This window comes from Zonotrichia leucophrys, chromosome 7, assembly GCF_028769735.1.
Source record: "Zonotrichia leucophrys gambelii isolate GWCS_2022_RI chromosome 7, RI_Zleu_2.0, whole genome shotgun sequence".
Lineage (NCBI taxonomy): Eukaryota > Metazoa > Chordata > Aves > Passeriformes > Passerellidae > Zonotrichia > Zonotrichia leucophrys.
In genome coordinates, this window is record NC_088177.1 from 22,164,434 (window position 1) to 22,186,081 (window position 21,648).

At 37.2% G+C, this 21,648-nt stretch overlaps 1 long non-coding RNA gene across 2 annotated transcripts; it reads right to left on the minus strand.

Moving 5' to 3' along the window:
- Positions 1-1,283: 1,283 nt before the first annotated feature.
- LOC135450340 (uncharacterized) lies at positions 1,284-11,954 on the minus strand. Of its 2 annotated transcripts, none has more exons than XR_010441033.1 (3): positions 11,888-11,954; positions 5,653-5,727; positions 1,284-1,567 (listed from the first exon to the last, which is right to left on the minus strand). It is a non-coding gene; the product is annotated as an uncharacterized LOC135450340 (long non-coding RNA). The 2 variants fall into 2 exon arrangements; XR_010441034.1 differs by lacking the exon at positions 1,284-1,567 and adding an exon at positions 4,432-4,592.
- Between the last annotated feature and the right edge of the window lie 9,694 nt (positions 11,955-21,648).

Here is a 21,648-nt window from a genome sequence, read left to right on the forward strand (position 1 = left end):
AGCCCTAAGATTACTACACCTTCCTAAGTGCAATGCAACAATAAAGCGGGTTGTCAGTGAGATTGTGATGTCATGGAGTGTTTCTGAGAAGGTGCTAGAGAAAAACGTCTATTAGAAATAGGTTAGTTCTGCTCTGGAGTAGGGAGATACACTCCACGATTGTCTCACTGTGGCCAGAAGAGCACAATTCAACATTGGCTCAAAGACTGGAAAAATTAAAGCATTTTACATCCACGAGAAAATTAGATTTTTCTCTTTTAGCCGGAAAGGACAATGTCAGCTGTGAGAATGACCAATTTGTCCTCAAGGTAATACTTGCAGATAACAAAAATAATGAGTTTTCTAGATTATTCCACCTTGCCTATGGATTCTTTCATGAGGAGGAGAAGAAATCTCCACACAGGTGTGCCTTCAGACAAGGCACAGCGGTTTCACCTGGTAGCCAAGGTGTGCCACAGAGCTGAGCTCTTGGCCCTGCATACAGGTTCTGTGGGTGAAAACTGTTGTTACTTTTGGGTGAAAACTACTTGTTGAAGGGAAAACTTCCCATTGACAGGCTTGTGGGCTTTCTTGTCATCTCTGCTGCATTTCTGCCACAGTAAATCTGGCCCTATGTCAGCATAAGCGTTTGTGCACACAAGTGGAGAAATTGTTTCCCAAAATAACCCTATGCTTGCATAGTGCTTTGTATTGCTGTGTATGCTGCCTCCTTTAGTCATTTAATATTGCCCTCTGTCCTATGTTAACCTCTCTGCTTAGGACAGTATTGCAGGTGTTGAGGATTTAACAGTTTTAATTTACTGACTTACTTCTTGTATAAAGTTACAGCCTTACTTATCATTTCAATATCTGCCTTTATACTCATTTCATTGAATACTCCCTCATCTTCTGAATATACCTCTTAATGCAAGGTGTGATATTCATACACTCTGATTTTTCAAGCAAGACAATCCTATCAAAAAAACTTTTCTAAAATGTTTGCTATTAACAACAGACTTGAAGTATTTAAATGAAACCAGTGAACAATTTAAAGGATTTTCAAAAAGCTTTGAAAATTAGAAGTACCTGGGTAGAAAGGCTTAAAAAATTTCTTTCAACTATAACTTTTAGGTTGCTATAGCAATGTTGTAATAATGTCTTATTAATAGAAAACTACCTAAATATGCCTTTAAAACTCTGTAAAAATTTGTGCAATATTTTTTAATGCCAGTGCTGGAAACAAGATAATAATTCTGAAGACATTAGCCCCGTTGTTTTGGACTGCTTCAAGCCAAGATGGATCATACCGATTTTATCTAATTGTTTAAAGGAAATGGTTATCTGAGTTTCATAGATAATGGAAAAGGGATCAATCTTCAGTTCTTATTTGCATGCATTAACTACATACACATACACAGCTCTTCTGCTGTGCACAATGTCTCCTGAACAGTTTTGTTGCTTTAAATGGTGCCTGGCTGTCATCCCCTTGTTAGAATGTCAACTGCAAAATGATTCTCTATGCTGTGTGCTCTTTTTCTCCTCTTTCTGATTCTTATCCCTCCCAGTGTGCTCATGGTTACAGAACTCCCTGGAACAGAACAAAAACAAACCATTGAACACAACAATATTCCACTAACTTTGGGTGAAGGGTCTGTTGGGGGCTGGGGCTTGTAATTACAGCACTTCCTATTCCTGTTCCTAAATATAGTAATGAATAACAGCAGGTAAGGTGTCACACTGCATGAGCAGTTAATACATTTTTCATGCTCTTTGCAAAAACCTTTTGAATGTCTACCACTGCTTTGAGGTAATTTCCTTCAGGAAGGAAATAAGGCCATGGGACCAGGAAAACAGCCTGTCCCAATCCCTTAGAAAGAGTTAACTCCATAATCCACAAGGTTTTTATTCACAGGAACTATTGCAATCTTGATTTTTATTGATGTGGACATTAAATTATAATATTTTGTGAGTCAGGCTACTTTTTCAAGATTTTCATTTCTTCCACTCTTTCACACTTAGTGAAAGGTGTAAGAGAGTATGGCAAACAAGAAAAAGTAGGGAAATGACAAGAACTGTTGATGTCATGATTCACTGATTTACCCTAATTCATAAAGCTCTTTGGTATAGGGAAATAAATTTTTCACTTTCTGTACTGAAAACAGGGTACGGATTATAGTGTTGATGATAGTCATTGAATCCACTTATTATAAGAACTTATAAGAACTGAATAAGATGAATATCTTCAATTTTGCCTTGCAAGATTCTACACATTAACCAAAAGATATTTAAATCTCTTCTGTACAATAGGACACTTTTTCAGGAATGTTCTTCTGACTCATCAGACTTCTTAAAAATTGCCATATATTTAATTTTTCACTAGAATCACTCCTCTGCTTTTCTCAAAACTTTTTTTAAGGAATTGTCATTTAGCTTTACTTTTTCTCTTTCTGGCCAGAACATTTTCACATGGCTTCTGAAGGTGATAATCACACATTGCAAGGAAAAAGCAGTGCATATTATCTACAATACTTGATTTTATATTCATGGCTTCCCACCTAAAATTCAAAATAATCATTATAGGTGCTGGTTAAGGTTTACTGATGATGACTGAGATTATTAAGGTGATGTATCTTTGTAACCAAGGGCTGACAGGGAGACCAAGGAAGGACTTCTCGTGGTTTTTGATGCTTACTCTTCCGATTTACTTTAGGAGCTTTCTACAAGTTGACCATTCCTGGATAATTTAATGATTCAATAAAGTTTTTCCAGAGTTGTATTCTGGTGCCTTCATTTTTTAATGAAGATTTTTTTATTATGCTGCTTTCTATGTAAAATTAAGTAATATTTCAGATGTTTGTTTTTTAAAATCCAAAGGTTACTAATATTATTCAATGCCATTTTTGCCTTACTTTTGTGAAATTTTAATACTTCTACATGACCTTTTCTCTGTGAAATTTTTATGGTTATAGCTAAAAAACAGGCCTTTATTATTGACTTAAGCAACAAACACTACAGTGCATTTACTTCCACCTTTTTGTCTAGTCTTTTTATATGCAGTTTCTGAATATTTACTAAAATTTAATATACAAATATTAATCTAGACATACATATGAAAAGTGTATTTTTCTTTATTATTTCATCTCTGTTTTATATGGACATTCTCAAGACACAATAATCTTCTGCATCTGCTTTTCCCTCCCTATTAAAAGCTGATTATATGGACAGCCTAGGACAAGTAGGATGCAAAAGTATTTTTCCACCAAGCTATGAAACCTAGATTTGTGATTACGTTTCCAGGCTGAATTTGCTAAGGAAAACAGAATCATGTAGCTGGCCACTTTCAAAAGTCAGTTTTCAAATGGTTTTTTAGATAGTTTGACCTGTGACTCTAAAAATGCATTCAGAAATATTTCTGCAATTGAGAGACAAAACTTCAGGGAGTTATCTGAAAGGAAATGGAGTTTTGTAATGACCAATAAAATAAAACACCCTTATGTACTGTAAAATGATTGCATTTTTTTATGCTAAAAATTAACAAGTTATATATTTATTAGAATTACTGTAGTAATACAAATATGACTTTTTAGGTATCATAGAACCTGTTAGCTATCTTAGTAATTTTATTCATTAAATAAAACCTAGTGTTGATAGCAGTTTTGGATAAACAAAATTAAACTAAAACCTTGTAGTTAGCTCTCTTCCTCTATCTGAAGAGAACTTGCTGTTGTGCACATATGCATACATTCGTGCCTGAAAAGGATTGCCATAAATCATCATGACCTAGCAATGGAGCATAGATAAAAATGCAGCCCTAATACACAATTATTATGCAGAAGTATCTGTTTGAAACCATTGCCTATGTTCACTATATCTCAGCATCAGCTGGCAATATTAATATCAAAATCTAGAGGATAATAAGTTAAAAAATAATCAATAGTAATTTATCATTTAATTTATTACTACTTCCTCAAATTCTAGAAGAGTGCTTGATATAATCAGCTGAAGATACATCATGATAATTTAATACATTAATAGTTAGAGGCTTCAATTGAGGCTCTCCTTTCAGGGCTTGATTATACATCTGTAAAATACTTCTTTCCAGCTACATTAATTGGTAATTTGGCAGAAAAAAATACAGCAAATTAACTTCTAATAATCATCTTTTACTAAATGAGTTTCTATCTTCTTGAGTATGGAAAGACAGAATATTTAAATGCATTTTCCCCAGTGCACAGTGGGCACTTGTGAGACTGTGCCGCTGGGTCCCTGTCTGGAGCCTGGCCTCGGGACCAAAGGCTGTGTCCCCTGGTGCTGGCTCAGCTAGGAGCGTCCCAAATGCCATCTGACTAGGCTGGCCCTGAGTCCAGCCTCACTCAGTTACTGAAGTTCTTCTGGACTCATCCCTGCCCAGCAGGAAAAGTTGGCTGCTGAGTCAGGTGATGAGGCCACAGAATGAAACACTCCTTTAGGATTCAGGCACTGGCTGCAAGCATCTTTGGTTAGTTGATGGAGTTGGGTAGGTCCAGGTTTGAGAATAGCTAGGTCTGTGGGTCCTAGTGTTGGACTCAGTTCTGCTGGCTATTTATGTAGAAAGACAGCTCTGACTGATTAACCTGAAGAAAATGGTAAGCAATTAAAAAATTAATTACTCTTATCCTTGTGTGGCAGGTGACCAGAGCAACAGTCAGTTTGCTGTGGGATTGGAAAGGACTTTCAAAAAGAAATTTAGGACTACAGTTCTTTATATAAAATATAATAGACAAATACTATTTTTCCTTTACCTCCCTTCTTAATTTATCACATATGAAAAAAATCCTCAAAATGGCCTGGCAATGGGTAAATAAAGACCTGGAGGTGCAGCTCCCTCCAATAATTGGAAGTGATTAAGGACAAAAGAAAAACCAACAAGCATTCTACCAGGATTTGGCAATATTCTCTGTCTTCTGAAATAGCATGCTAGTACTGCTGGTGAGACCATCCATCAGCCCAACAGACATTAAAAATGTGAATGACTATTTCTGGAAAAAACATTTGCACTATTTGTATTAGTTCTAGTAATAAAAACTCATGGCAGCAAAACCACTCCAATTCATACTGAAGCAATTCACACTGAAGAAATGTTTCTGTGGAAAAGATGAACAGAATAGCCAGAAAGAAATTTCTAAGAGCTACAAAGACTGTAACAAAAGCAGACTGTGGCAGTAGAAAACAAATTGCCAGCTATTGTAAATCCTATTATTTTCTCAGTGTGCCTAAATAGCATACTACCAGGACTCCCACTGACATTACTAGCATGGAAATAGAATATTATTGTGAATGCATTTTCAAAATATTATAGAAGCCAATAGGGTCCACATAACTGTCTATAGAATATGCAATATAAGCTATCAAGTTCTCCCTCTCCTTTGGAGCCAAGAAAATGTGTTTCTTACGCAGAGTGAGCCTGATTTCTGACGAGGCCTCTGTTTTGCCACAATAAATATAAGTAAATAAAAATAGTATATTTGCAGCTTTAAATGATGTTTTTACCTCCTGATTTCCATTTGAGTCATGCAGTGTGCTACAGTGTTGACATGTTTCAATTTCATCACAAGACTTTTCTCTACGTGAGGCACATTGGGAAGAAATGTGACATGTCATGGCTGAACATTGTATTCATCTCTTCATTCTTACCCATAAACTGTTAAAGATGTTTCAGATCAGATTCTGTCTTGGATACCAAACAGGTGACTCAGTGCTGCAATGATGCTGAGAAAAGTTAAAAAAAAAAAATCTTTTCAAAAAAAAGTGTTTTGCCCAAACCTGTCCTATCTGTCAAAATTCTTCCCTCCCTCCATGCTAAATTATTGGTTTATACACAGCTTTCAAAAGAAGGGAGGGTTTTTTTTTTTTAAATCTCATTTCTCTTTCCTGCTCCATAGTTGCATTGTAAAAAGCTTGGTCATACTTCAAAAGACAGACTGTTCATTTTGTTGGTGACACATTGAGGAAAGTGTGTTCACACACAAGCACCTGTGTCTCCAGAATAAGAGAGTGTAGAATGCATCAATATTTTGAAAAATTTCTAAGAGATTTACAAGTTTTAATGATCAAAACCGTTTGAAGATTTAGATTCTAAAGCAATCAGAAAAAACAATTTTTAGAATAAAATCTGAGGAATTAAATCACTGGCAAGTACAGGGAAAGACTTGGGTTCACCAATACAATTGTAAATTCAGTTCTTACAGCTCAATTGTTTTCACTGTCATATGATGCTAATTTAGATGTCCTCATTTCCTGTGAGAATTTCGCAGTGTATTAAGATGCAATAAATAGTTTGCTTCAGATATGTAGCTTTAAAAAAACAAACCCATCAAAGTGCTATGTAAGGAAAAACATACATTATTTTAAATTCTGATTTTGCATATAATATGATACTTGTTTCTTACATGATCTTAGAGATTTTGATTTTTGCAGGGTTTTTAACTTACCCTATAAAATCCATGGCAAAGCCATCACTTGAAGCCATCATTTTGAATAGATGAATAACTTCATGGAGTGATATGACTTTTAATTCAGAGAAATTAGTATTTAGCATTTCTCTATAATTTCCAGCATAGAAGCTTTTCTGTCACTGTAAAACTATTTAAAAAAAAAAGTTTTCTGTGGCCAGTGGTGGCTGGTTTTTATTTGGTCCATGTGCATAAAGCCTTGAATTTTTGGTTCTTGGTTTTCTATTTTAACATGAGCAATTCACTTAAAGTTTAAAAGATTCCATGTGTGTTTGCACGAGGGAGCTGGGGCTGCATGAAAATATCATGTATATAAAGACTTGGGGAGATTGGCAGCACTGGTTTTGAAATTATAATAGTAATTTTTTTTCAGAATAAACTCAATTTATAAAACTTTAAATTATGATTGTCAAGTCCATTAAAAGCTTATAACAAAAATATACCTAAAATATTTTATGTGAAACAACATTTCCAATTTCATGCAGAATCAGGAAGATTTGAGGAAAAAAATCTTGCCACCACTTTAGGTAGAGGTTTGGTAAAATTCTGTAGTATCTTCAAGACCTTATTGTCTGTATGTGCCTGTGTGTCTTTCTGTATTTAGCACAATTTTACTACAGTGCTACCTTTGTTTTGGTAAAATTTGATGTCATTTTTACAATGAAAATTTCATAGTACATATATGTGGAGTATCTTGTGGGAGAGATAAGTGGTGCCTTCACCAAATCCAGTGCAAATGTCTCATTGTGCAGCCTGGATTTCTCAGCATGCATATCCAATGTGGACCGTTGAGGACAGGCCCTGCAGCACACCTGAGGGAAGTGCAAATGTTCACAGGAGTAGCAGCATGCATGCAGTACCAGTAGACAGAGAACAGATCATCAGGGTGTGAGGCAGAACAGATTTTAACTTGCCTGATAAAAATTTCTCAGCTCATTCAAGGAAGAAAACAAATTTAGTAGCCTAAATTTCAGGTTGTGTGCAAAATTAGTTGTAAAGCACACACAATTACACTTTTACAGCAGATCATGCACTTCGTAATATTGCTGGAACATCATGAGCCATGCTATGCACATTGCAGATCATGTTACATGTTTTCACAAAATACATATTTTATTGCACCTTCCAAACTTTCATGGAGAAGGAGTCTCAAATCTCCTATGCAATCTTCAGGAGATAAGTGGTAATCTCACTAAGCAGACTCACTCCATATTGCAGTATAGTTTGGATACTACAGCTGAGTGAGACCTTAAATGTAAGTATACATTCAAAATAAATATGTCATACTAGCATTTCTGAGAATTTCAAAGCAGTACCAGTAGTGTTCTCATATACCAACTGCAAAAATAAAAAAATTTTACATTCTAGCATATCCCATACCTGCAAGTGAAGGCATACCTCTGCCCACCTACAATTATTCACTTTTTATTTAAAACAAACAGTGAGGAAAAAAGAATCCCACAAATACAGAGTCATTATGAGAAATGTAAACAGTTCAAATGAGACACAAGTAGTGTTTGGATTAAGGAGTGGAAAGCCACTATCCTGCACTTAAATACAGTGGTTAGACAGCTAATGTATCAAACAAATTCCAGCAGCTTGGAAATGCGGGCACAAAAACAATGCAAATTGAACAACTGTGATGAATAATTGAAATCATACCCTCTCTACACAATTTTGCAGCTTGACACAGATTCAAATTTTATAGTGTTTGTACATCATGAGTTTCACAGAACACAACTAAAATTATCTCACATGGAGAAACTCCTTCACAATGGGGCTGTGTATGGGTAAATGCCCCAGCAATGTGCTTTAATCTTTGACTTTAGTTCTCTATTGATGTAGTCTAGTAAATAAATTGAAGAAGTACATGCTGGAGACAGATGTCACCTGTTCACTTCCAGTTGTTTCAAATGCATTCTGTGAATTTATCTACTCCACCTGCAGGTTGTACAGTCTTGATAGAATACAGATTTTGTCGAGGACATCATGAGATGTGTCTTGTACAACCATATTCATGATTTTTGTTGCACAAATAGCTTCATCTTGATGCTAATTTGCCTTCAAAACAAACTCAGAAAATAATGAATGGGGAAAAAAAAAGATGATAGCATGTATTTATTACTGGTATCTGCTTTAAGTTTGGGGGAATAAACCTGTCTTATCAGTATATAATCTTGCCTCCTGACTTTGTAGCTGATCATTCTTCCTCAATCCTAGCAATTCGGAGGGAGCAACAAAACATACCAGAGTACATTTCCTCCTGTCAGGCAGCCAAAGGATTAGAGCTGGAGCTGCTATTCACTATCCAACCTTAGCATCAAAACAAGTTGTTTTTTCTTAAACTACAGTTTGAATTTGCTAATGACAAAGGCAACTCCCAGTGGGTGTGACAATCATGAGATAATCAGCTTTAGAGGATTAGAGGACCCCAGGGGTGTGATTAGCTCAGGTTGGCCAAGCCCTCTGTCATGAATTAATTCAGAAATTAATATTTGCATTCTAACACTGCATCTTAGTGAAACTGATTTCTAGCCTACAATTTTTTTTTCATTAGGAAAAGCAATTCACATTGCACAAGACAATTGGCAGCTGTGGTTAATGAAATGTGAGATGATTAAGCAATAAGGATCTGAATTTTGTGTGATTTACTTCTGCCAATGATCTTTCAACACAAAGAACACATTCATTGTTATTTTTAGTCTGCCTTTTTCCTACACTTTCGTTAAATGCCTGATGGAATATTTTCAATTCATTTGATTCCATGGTTGACAATCAGATAACATTTCCTTCCATAATTAGCAATTATCAATTGTACAGAAATACTGAATGCCACTGGGTTTGCATAATAAACAAAAACCAGAAGTGATGATAGCAAGTTTGCTGAACTGAAAATATACCTTTTGTGCACTTGTCAGCTATTTGGGACTTTGGAACAGTGTTCCTTACTTATGGAGACACTGGTGAAATGGCCTAAATGCCTCACAGTCACAGTAAGTCCAACCAGGCAAAATTGCCACTTGACACACATTTAGACAATGCATTTGATATAATAGGCCAGAGAAACAATCTGAGAATGCATCAGTAATTTCAATCTGTTTTATCAAATACAGGAAAACAATTATGTGCAATAAGAATCAGATAGAGATTGTATGGCTACCTTTTTGCTTTAAGAGAGATCATTATGTGTGGAAGATAATAGACAAATAGCAACTGTGTGGGTGCTTAGTATGGCTTACATGTGCACTTCCTCTCTTCTTTATATCCACTTGCCTGCTGGCTCCACAATCTGTTCTTTGGTGTTGGCAATTTCTTGGATATATATATTTTTGTAACCTACTTGTTCTGATCGCGTATCTCAATTCCAGTGTCTATAAAATGAATATGATAGTGGTGGTGAACTCCCAAGTGCTCTGCACTTAGTTACCAAAAGCATTAAACACCATCAGTAAAGAAAATTAACTTTACAGTTTTTTTACCTGAACTTACTTTTTCTTCTTCTCTATAGGATAAATAAAAATAATTCTATTCCAGTATTGATTACATTCCAATCACAAATTGCTCTTTAACTGAACAAAGATGTCTTATGGCAGTCACTTCTGACTTTCTGCTTTACCATTCCATTCTTCTGTCATACCCAACAAATATTATATAATCTGTTTATAAAATGTTGACCTTGAATTGTGTTAGATTTTTCTGTTACATTCCCTGGGAGAAACTAATGATTATTTTTGTGTTCAGTTGCATTGTCTGCCTAAATACTTCAAAGCACTCAGCAAAAGCTGAACTTTTATTTCTTTACCAGTAGTAGCAATAGTCATAGCTGTAGCCCTGGTGATAGAAAAGCAGTAAAATTCTGTAAAAGCCAATACTTAAGCCTCTTAGCTTGAGTATTAAATTGTTCTTTGCTGTGTGGATCTGAAGAAAGGAAAGGAGTAATGACTGTTGTTGATGGGCTTCCATGGACTTTCTTCAATCACAGCACATGCTAATCCAAAACCTAAAGGTTAGCTACTACTTCATTCTTAATATTTGCATCTGTCTTGTCCCTCAGGATACTTCTGTACTTAATATCCTTTATTAGCATGTTACATGGGAATTTTAAAAGAATTTCTATGATTCTGTATCCTTGTTGATATTCTCATCCCTTAAATCCCTTTTGCAACCTGTTTTTCTTTCTTGTCCTGTTATTCTCTTCTTGAGTACACCCCAACCCACTGAAAAATTTATCCATAGGTTTCATGGTTTGAAAAGTGTGTCTTAAAAGCTGAAAGTCTAAGTGGAATGGTACAAATCTTATTGGTATATTGTCGGATCTCAAGATCTCAGTCCTGAGATGCTGAGCCTCCGAGACCACCCTGGGGGGGTCTCGGGAGTCCTGGAATGTTGCCAGAAGTGTCTGGCAGCTGGACTTTAACCCTGCACAGGAGACGACAAGGATGAGGGCTTCACTGGGTGAATGGTGAAGGGATTAGCTAATTAGAGGGTGAGAAACAGGATTTAGGATTTATGTACAGGGGGGTTTAGAGGAGCAAGATGGAGGAATTGGGGTGTGTCCTGTCCTCCTCCTTCTTCCTCCTCTCCTCCATCTTCTTTAGCCACGGTGGCACCTTTGGATTGGTTATTACTAAGAGTACACCGAGTTATAACAATAGATGGTATTGGGGAAAAATGATAAATATTGTATACGTAGCAAAGGGTATAAAGATACGTGGCTGCCCGGAGGGCAGAGAGAGTGTGCCCATGGCTGACTGCTGAGCAGATCTCTGGTGGCTGAAAGAACATCTTTTAGATAAACAATTAATAAACATAAAACCAGAAAGAAGAACTGAAGCCTCTTCTCGTCCTTCAATACGCGGGCTGCCCCAAGGCCACCTCCGGGCCTCCCAGGCCCCTCAAACAGCCGAGATAAACCGGACAGTATATATTGCCATAAAGGATTAAATATAAAAGTAGGCTTCTTGTGAGCACTGCAGTCATTAACAGCCAGTTTGATTTTAGTGGGCACACAAGCGCCTCCATAATTCTGGCTTCTGAGGAAAGGTGAAGAAACAGCTGTTAACTGTGAATGGTCTAATCTTATGCAATGGGAAGCAATCAGTAGTGAAGACAGCTGCATTGATACCATTGCAGTTCATCCATAATCAATACAGAACACTGCCAAAATTTTATTCTGTATTCTGTCTAATAACTACTACAAAGTCTGTGTGCATTGTACAAGGACAGCACTTTCCTGAGGTGCACATTGCCAATCTCAGTAGGGAAAAGAAGAGGAATAACTAGGCTCCTTCCAATATTATTTCAGTCAAAGCCATCACTATTGAGGATTTTTTCCCTGTAGCCACAGTCAAAAAATGTTGTTATAATATTACAAAGGTTTCATATTGTTGTCTCCTTAGTGGAAGGGTTTATCATACCTCCTTGATGTTTCTCATAGGCATCTCCTGTAAGCACTGACTCTTCCTTCTTCTCACAGTAGCCAACCAACTCTAGCCCCTTCAACCAACCCATCCACTCTTTTATAACACTCTTCTTATTATCAGCTACAGCTGTGGCCTGTTAAGTCAGGCCTGCTCCTAATCTTTAATAATTAACCCAGCTGCAACTCTTTAGGGGGTAAGATTACTTTCTATACTACCTTTATTTACTTACATTCTATCACCTTACAAACAAAACCTGCCGAGTTGCTGCCTGTCAGAGGACAAGCTGCTGCTGCACACAACAGAGCAAATAATGCTGCCAAAGTGAGAGTGCTTTGCAGGGCTGGCCCTCTGCTCCTTCAGAGCAGCTCCCCACTGAGCCTGCTCAGATGCAGGCAGAGCAATGACTGAATAAAAAAAGGCAGCAGAAATCCTGAAATAAGGGTGTGAGAAATTGCCCTGTTTCTTTTCTGGGCTGTTTCTCTGCAGAGGTGTTATGTTACAAACAAAGGAATAGAGGGACCAAAATTTAAAGCTACAGACATATGTGCCCATCATGACATTCATGCTGACAGAAGTGTGGGTTGAAAACATATGTGGGGACTTTTGAAATTCCACAATGTTCCTTTCTGTATCTACAGGTACTTCTGTGTTTCAAAACTGTGCAACTTAATGCTTTTATTTCAGGTGTTAAAGTACTTTGCAGGTTCCATTTTTTTTACCATTCTTAAGTACTGGTTCCCTTGATGTATGGGAAACAGTTTTTCTTTTTTTTTTTTTTGCAATACATATTGAATGATTTGCACCATACCATTTTAGCATGATATACAACTATAGTACAGCATATCTTTTGTATTTCCCCTTAAAAGGGTAAAGAAATCTTAAATTTTTAAAGCTGAGTTTTATCCAGAGGAAAAAGCATTGGCTGCATCCAATCAAATAGCATGGATAATAGGTCACTGAACTGGATAGATTTTTCTCCGGCCCTTAATGCTGTGATGAGCATGGATGTGAAATTTCTTCTGTACATGTTACAGATAATGGATTTTCAGCTATCACTCAGAAAAATATCCTTTCATATGCTGTATTGTGGTTACAACAACAACAAAAAGTTTTAATGTTTTATTAGAATAAAACTTATGGCAATTTTTAAAATAGGTTTATTCTGCAACCAATTTCCTAAGCGTAACTGGAAGGGTTAGGGTAGGTAGCAGCAGTGCAGCAAATATGACAGAGATGGATATTTGGGTTTTCTAATGGTGTTTTAACCATTCTGCTCTGGACCATAGAGAGGATCATATTAGCACTCACTAAAATACTAGAAACCTGGCTTATGTACCAACTGTGGTTACAAAAATATTCTGAAATTTGAATGTGGTGGTCTAAGTTTCTATTTTTGAGCAGTCACAGCCAGAGCAGGGTGCACCAGTGAATTGATGAGAGGCATTGAGGCACTGAGGTAATGGTAGGGACCAGCATCTGAAATGCTGGGAGTTCCTTTAGTGCTCAGCCTGTCTCCAGTCCATGGGTATGGGCCACATCTTGTAACCAGGTTCAGCCATCATTTCTGCTCTAGCTCTGTGTCCACCCTGATCCTTGTGTGGGAAAAAGCTGATTCTTGGAATTTCACATGGGAAGAAATTAAAGAGAAGGACTGAAAAAACAAGTACCCTGAGCAATATTTATAAACCATGAATTAAAGCTTCTGGTCCTCTTGCAGGATCCAAGGACACAGTAGCTCAGGATATTTGCAGACAACCTGCAGCTTACAGGAGATGGATCTTAACTTTTAATACAATTTCTGTATCCAGGACTGAAATTTTCTTTGAAAAGATGGGAGTTCACTAGGTTTGCCTCCTGCAAAAGTAACTGTCAATAGGTAAGTGCCTATTTATTGCCTTTTGTAAAACTTTTCTTCTGAACAAGGGGTTTTCATAGAACCATGCAGAAAATGTCCTTACTTAGCAATACTAGAAAGACTTAAGTAATCCACACATTATTTAAGTTTTTATTTAAGTTATAAAATTTGTAGACAGGTCTTTCAAAGACACCTTTTTAACTGTAAAAAGTTGCTAACTTTAAATTTTGTGCAATGTTTTAGCACTGTTCTTCTACTCTTCCCTCACACAAAATAGTAATTGGATAAGCATTATGTACACTTGCAATCCAACATTTGACACAGACCAAATGCAGATTAACTTGCACTTTTTTGGATTTCTGTCTCCTGGTAAAGGGACTGCCAAAGTCTGTGTTTCACATTCCCAGAAGATTTTTCTTAGCAAGAATGTAAGTACTAGATAGCCTGCTAATCTGTGTGTAAACACAAAGCTGCAATTAATACATAACAATTTTCAAACCTATGGTACAGGGTCCGTTTCCAGCAAGCACCCAAAGAATACGAAATTCTGTGTCACGTTTGTAAGGCAAATGTTGCCACAATGCAGTCCTCTAGAGAAAAATGCACACTTGTTTTCACTCCAAAAAATGTGAGCATATCCAAGCTGATGTTTAGTGTAGAAACAACTTTGCAGTGTGCAGTGCTGCACTGTAACTATGAATCCATTTAGAAAGTCATTGCAAAAGCTATTTTTGCTGTTGTCCCTCTCACAGTAGCAAAAGTAATTCTCTTTCTTTCTACTAATAATTTCTAGCTGATCAGTATTCTCCAATCCTCTCCCCCTCCCTCCCTACTTCCTCCCCAAAATATAGAAGTTTTCGGTTAAGAACACAAAAATAATGACTTTTCTTGGTATTTATGAAACAATTTGTTCTACAAAAAACTGTCCTTTCTGAAAAGAACATTCAAATATTTGCTTTAGTGATAAATCAAAACAACTTTCCATGAGAGGCACATTGTGGGACACATACATCTTGAAACACCTCCTGTTCTTTCCCAATGTAAGTCTTCATTTAAAAAATAGAAGTCTTTGAAGATGTATGACATTAGATAAGACATTGTTATCAGCCAACACCCACTTGAGAAAAACAGGCTAATTCACCAACTAACAGCAAGGTTAAAAATGAGATTTGATCAAAAATTTTCTCCAGAAGTAATTAGCTGAAGGATAAAAGCTGATTTTTCATGGCTAGACACTCTCAGATTGTTCTGCATTTATTTCTGTGTCTTAATATTGTGATGACAGTTCTATGTCTGTCTGCTAGCAATGTCCAAATCCCTTTTGATTACTTTTAGAAGGAGCAGGGCGGCTGTTTAGCTGCAGGAAAAGACAAGAGGCACAGAGCTTCCTGCTCTCTGCTTTGCCTTGTTTGGATTAGGAGATGATCAGCCATGGATCTCATAGCTGAATTTCGGATTTGAAGAGTGGAAACTTTTAGTAGTCTTTGCTAGAAGAAATTATTTTTAAGTGATTGAAATTGTTTTCCAAATTGTCATGAAGTTGTTTCTTTTCCAAAATTATGCAGGTTATTAGTTGTTTCCCTCATGCCTTTAAAGAAAATGAAGGTACAGATGCAAACATTGCAGCTTAAGCCTGTCTCTAATATGTGTCTATTGAAGGAAAAATCCTTTGCAAGTGCATTTAATTCTTTGGATTAAAAGTTGAAAGGTGAAAGTAAAGCACAAAAGAATTTGTACTTCCAATTCATAGCAATTAATAGAAATATATCTGAAAGGGAAAAAGTGCAGTGTTCTTGACAGAAAGAAGGTGAGGCGAGACAAATTATGCTAAAACTCTGCATTATAATTAAAACTTCTAATTGCCAATTCTAACGCATACCGTTTTAAAAAGCATACTTTTAAGCAAAAATACTGTTTAAAGACAGAAGGTCAGCTGTTTAGGACCCAAAATAAAAACTCCTTGATGAATTTCGGATTCTGAGCTATGCCTCTACTAGAAATGAATGATGAAATAAATTAATACAATAGAATCACAACTTAATGATAATTATCTTACTGACTTATACTATTTCCTTGAAAATAAACAGTCCTCTAAATTCTCTGGATGAAATTCAAACCTATTAATATTAAAGTATTATAAAAAAGGTAATTTTAGATCTTACTGTTATTTGTACGTTGAAGCGGAAAAGTGTCTTTAGATCAAAATTTGTATCACTGTAAATAAAATACAGGGAACTGAATGAAATATCTGACATCCTGTTGAAGAGGTCTGGGTATAACTTTACATATCAGTTTTCTTTTGCATCAATTTATCAATCTTCTTAGTGACAACCCTACTATTGCAATGAAATGTGACTGCACATGCCTAAAGTTCATATTGGCCTTAATCACACTGGTTAACAGAAGCAATGGTGATCTGGTAAACTGGACCAAGAGGAGCCCATGACATGCCCAGCAATGTTACATTGACATCCTGCTCACTGGAGAGAGGGACAGTAAAGTATGACATTGGTCTCTGCTGGGTTGGTGGGCCAGAACCTTCCCGGGAAAGATAAAATATGGCAATAATGTTGCAAATTTGAAAGGGTTTACTGCTGTCTTCACTACAGAAAAGCTATTTCCCATCCCACTATCTAGATGGCTTCACCAGCTATCCAGTTTCCCTAGTGTTAATAATTTCCCTAAAATATGAGATAATCATGGAAACTAGTGTGTGTGATAGGGAGTGGCAAGCTGTTATTACATCTCTCCAGTCTGTGCTGTCACATGTGAACAGGTTTCTGGAGCTGTTGAATACTTCAGTTTCTCTCATTTAGCAGAGTTATGTTTGATCAGCTAAGGATTTTAGTTATTGGAGATGAATTTTCACTGATACAGGGGTGTTTAGTCAAGTGTAAGATGTGTGACACTGGATCTCAGCTAAGAAAATGAAGTATTAATCAAACTTAAAGTATCTTCAAGTTCAGTCCTGATCCTAACATGCTGAAAGAGGCCAAAATGGTATAAATATGAATGAATATAGAACAAAAATAAGGGGGAAATGTTCCAAATTCTTATAGTTGTGGAGCTCTGGGAGATATTTCTACTAAAAAAAGGATTGTCTTGAATTCAGAGCTCTGTTTCAGTAGGGCATTGATTGATAGAAGTGTTTCAGTGCTGGAATACTGGCCTTGTTTGACTAAAAGTTTCCATGTTGTGATTCCAAGGCTGCTAAAGTGCAAGTATGTATGTATTTTCACTCACCTGAACTATAAATCTGGTCATAAATCAGTGGGAATGTTCATAGTTCCATCGTTGACATGATTAAAGGCTGGAAGGATCAGGGCTTTGACTTTCTATAATTTAGCAAAAGGATCTTATAAGTCTGAACTACTAAATATTGCCAAAAATGCAAACAGTTTCTAAAGTCTGCTGTGGTACACACAGAGAAGGTTGTGGTCTTACAACAGAAATCAGAAATCTTGAGGAATGCCCTTAGAGTGTTTTAGACTTTCCTTGTTTGCTTCATCCCTCAAAACAATGAAAGAACTTTGGTCTATTGAGTTGTGTGACTTTTAGTTTTTCTTGAATTCTTAATTTCACTTGCATGCTTTCCACGTGTGGGCTCTTACCAAGGAACAGAGTGCACCCTTAGTAAGTGTCCTTAGTAAAGTTGAATTTCACAAGAATTATTTAAAAGTACATCTCCAACTATAATCACACATTACTTCATATTAATACAGGTTTTAAGTCCGAGTAGATTTTATAGTATAAAATATCACCTTCTTTGTCGCTATATGAGTCAAGTGAATAACTCACCATGAATAATTTATAAGATGAATTGAGGTTCCTCTTTCATGTACCACCTACATGAAATAATTTCATTTATTTTACTTTTTTCCCCTTTAAATTCTGAGGTAATATGCAGATCTGAAAGCAGAGCTTCCTTACCTAATGGTGCTTGGTCAAATAAGATCCATGTTTCTGTATCTTGAATGGATGAGCAGAACATAAATATGCTGTGGGAGCAGATGTTATAATTACAGATTTTAAGTCTGCTTTTGACAAACACTGCTTGATACGAAACCTGCTCTCAGAATTATTACTAGGAGTAACGTGAATAGGATTAGATGCTTACATAAATCAAACACAACAGAGTAATCAGAATAATCTCTGAATTTGGGTGCAGGTATTTTAGTGGTGGATTCTCTTTTGGACCAGGTAGAAGGAGTGTGCCCTGGGGCGCAGGGGAGGGGCAGGGCAGAGAGCAGGCAGTGTGCTGTGGTGCCTCAGAGCAGGCAGCACCAGCCACAGCATAGCCTGGCAACACCAAACACTGCCTCTGGTGTACAGCTTAGGGGACTCTCAGTCTCCTTAACGCACACCAATGTTATCATTATAGTGCAAGAGTTCTATTGTCCTTACACTGCAAGGGTTCCATATTGCTAGAGTTTCGTGCCTCCTTGACGCTTCCCATAGGCAGCTCCTCTAGGCACTGACTCTTCCTTATCCTTGCAGTAGCCAACTGACTCCAGTTACCCTCAACCATCCAATCCACTCTTTTATAACACTCTTCTTATTGGCTACAGGTGTGGCCTGTTAACATCAGGCCTGCTCCTAATCCTTAATAATTGGCTCAGGTGCAACTCTTTAGGGGGTAAGATTACATTCTATACTATCTTTATTTTCTTATATTCTATCCCCCTACACACCAACAGCCAGTCCAATTCCAAACTGCCCAAAAGAGAGTAGGAACTGCTTTCTTCCTTTGTACTCCGTACCAACTCAGAAAGAATCAGGCTTATGACACCTACTCTATAGAGAATTTCAGACTCTTAATCCTATTTAAATTTTAATGGGAAGGCTTGTTATAGTTTCTATAATTTGAGGCATTAAAAGCAGATGAAGCATCTTTAATCATAAAAGCTTCATTGCTCTAATTTATGATACCTGCCTTTTGAGCCCCATCATAAAGTGGATTGTGTTTGGGGGGATGATAGTTCTCAGTAAGCAAATGTGATCCATCAGGAAACCTATTTACATTAAAACATTTTGAGAGCACCAGTAATTAAACCTGTTTCCCAGGTGCAGAGCAATATTTTAAATGCCCCTCTGGCTACAACACCACTCAGGTTTGTCTACCTTTCTCCCTTATCCTCCATCCACTGCAATAACAAGATAATGAGAAAATGGGAAAATATAAGGAGGACAGGACTAGCAATTAATAATCTAAGTATATAATCAGAATGTAAAAATATTGTTTTAATTGATTTGGGTATTAGTTTGTATGATGCTGAAAAATTACTTTGTGCATTTTCATGTGCTTGAGAAACAGTAATAGGAAATCATGGCACCAGTGGCTTGCTACTGTGAAAAGTTATAGCCTAACATGATCACGGCTGACTTTGAAGTGTGAATTGGCTCTAGAACACAGCTATGCAGAGCTTTCATGAAGACAGCATGTGGTTTTTTTCTGTAACCTTGCTTTGAATAACAGCGCAGGAAAACTGGCAAACCCTAAAACCTGATGAGCTCATGAAACCATAATTTGGACAAGTACATACTTGTGCTATGAAGCCAAGGGTAAGATCTATTTGACTTAGACACAGCGTAGTTCAGATGCTGCTCCCTGTCAGACCAACTAAATTCTAACATCCCTGCCCATGCTAACTTGCTTCCTATCAGCCTCCATTTAAAAGCCCCAAACTGACAGGCAGCCATCCACTTATTGATATTTTTTGGGAGTAACCAGTCAGTCCTGCTCTTCTCTTCATTGCCCAACACAACAGGCTATATGCTGCATTTCCAACCATGCCTTGGAAGACTTTGGTGGAAATCTTTGGAAGAAGAGTTCCAGGCATGACTGTACTCTTGGTGCTTTAGTCTACATATCATTTTGGTATTCTGAAGATGAGGCCCTGGCACATATAGCTGTTTAATTCTTTCCTGGTTTTTGTAGGACTGTCAAGGTCTCTATATCAAAAGTGGACATGTTGGCCTGGGAAATCTGATTACACTGGGTGACTTCTGGCAGTGGGCTGAAAGCAGGAATAGCAATCCATCATGAGAAGTTTTGAGAGGGAACAGGACATTCACAGGAGGTGTGAAAAAGAAAGCGTTTAACACAACCCTACTGCACAGCCAAATATGTTGCTCTTTCCAGCACAGCTGATGCACAGAGAATTTTCACTACTTGTAAATGTTTGAGAGCATATCTATCATGTACTTAACTGAAGTATTTATCACTTAAGAACACCTTTAAAAATATCAGAAAGCTATAATTTCTGAAATATGAAATGTCATCATTATTATTGCTACACAGTTTATATGCAAATACATGCTTCCCCCCAAGCTTGAATTCACAGAAAATTAATTGGAACAGCTTTTTTCCCCTTTCATGTATTTTCCCCCATATTGTGAAATAAGACATTGCAAAAAACTGGCATGTCACTTGTACAATCTATAGTTATTACAATACAATCTTAAATGCTGAATCAGAAACCCTGGGATATCTTTATATTCAATGCTAATTGAATAATTTCTGTGGCTGCTCACCAGCTCTGCACTCTGTCAGGAAGTTATGTAAAAATATTAGTATCATGGGTCTCAGCCTGGTGCAAATGAGAACAAACCAGAATCAAAGGGATTTTTGCGTAGTTATTACTTTCTCTAAATCTATAAACATGCACAAATATTTGTTAGAAGCAGAAGCAACTGTTCACCATCCATTTTATTGATAATGGAAGTGATCTGATTTAGCACAGCTGTAACAACCATGTTTTTATACATATGGTACAGAAACTATCTGTTTAAAACCACAACACAGCAGATCACCTGAGACATTGCTCTTAAAAGAGAAAATATGATCATTATTCATATGATTATTCATAAAGCTATCTTCAGAGGGCAAAAGTGGGCTCTGTGTGTCCTAATGCCTCCACATGCCGCTCAGCTGAAGTGCAGCACACTCTTTTCTATCTGGGTTTTTAGGGTAAGAGGCTGCCTGCATCACCAGAGAGCTGGCAGGGTGTTTCCTAAGCAGCAGAAGGAATAGGAGTTGGGAGTAGCTGTAAAAACCTGCGCTACAGGAAAGTTCATAGTTTTCAACAATGGCTTGTGTTTGTTGTACAGAATGCCAGCTCTGTGCCACGCTGTGTGCTGGTGCTGTATCTGTTCAGTGTTTGCATACAAACAATCAAAGTACTCCTGTAACCATGGGACTGGGTCATGTCCTGTCTTGTTCATTGGGGAATTAATTGTACTTGTTTCAGAGTTAGCTGTTAAGGAGATTAGGAGGGTGAAGCATAGCAGGGTGGCTGTGGTTGCATGGCAACTGGAAAGAACAGTAACATCTGGTATTCTTAATTTTCCTACAACCTATAGGTCTTTGTGCCGCTGTATGAGTATTATTATTTCTACAACCACACTTCATTTTTGTTATTTGTTAGCCAATAGGTGATGTCCTTGATGCTACCAGTTGACCCAGGGGCAAAGTTAGATATCACGCTGGATGCTGGATGTTAAAGTCAGCTTCCTAACTGCCAGGCAGCGCTAGCCCCAGAGGACACTCCCCAGCAGCAGCGTAAAGGGAAAGGTCTTTCCTCACAGGAAGGACTGGCTTTGAGGTCAGTCAGCCAGCTCTGTTAGCTACTTCAGCACAGGGTATGTCTGCTGAAACAGTCAATCTAGTTGAAGTTTTGTTTGCTGTCCACCTGCAGGACCATTTCTTTTCTTTTAGGAGGGGAGGGAGAGCAGGCCATCTGTCTCAAGAATGGCTTCTATAAGGAAAACTGCATTAAGTGGACTTTAACTCCTCTTCCTTCTTAATTTCCCTACTTGTGCCTCTGAATGCTTTATTCTTTATTTCTGAAAAAGGAGCCGTATTAAAGCAGTGTTTTACTTCATTCATTTTTGAAATAAA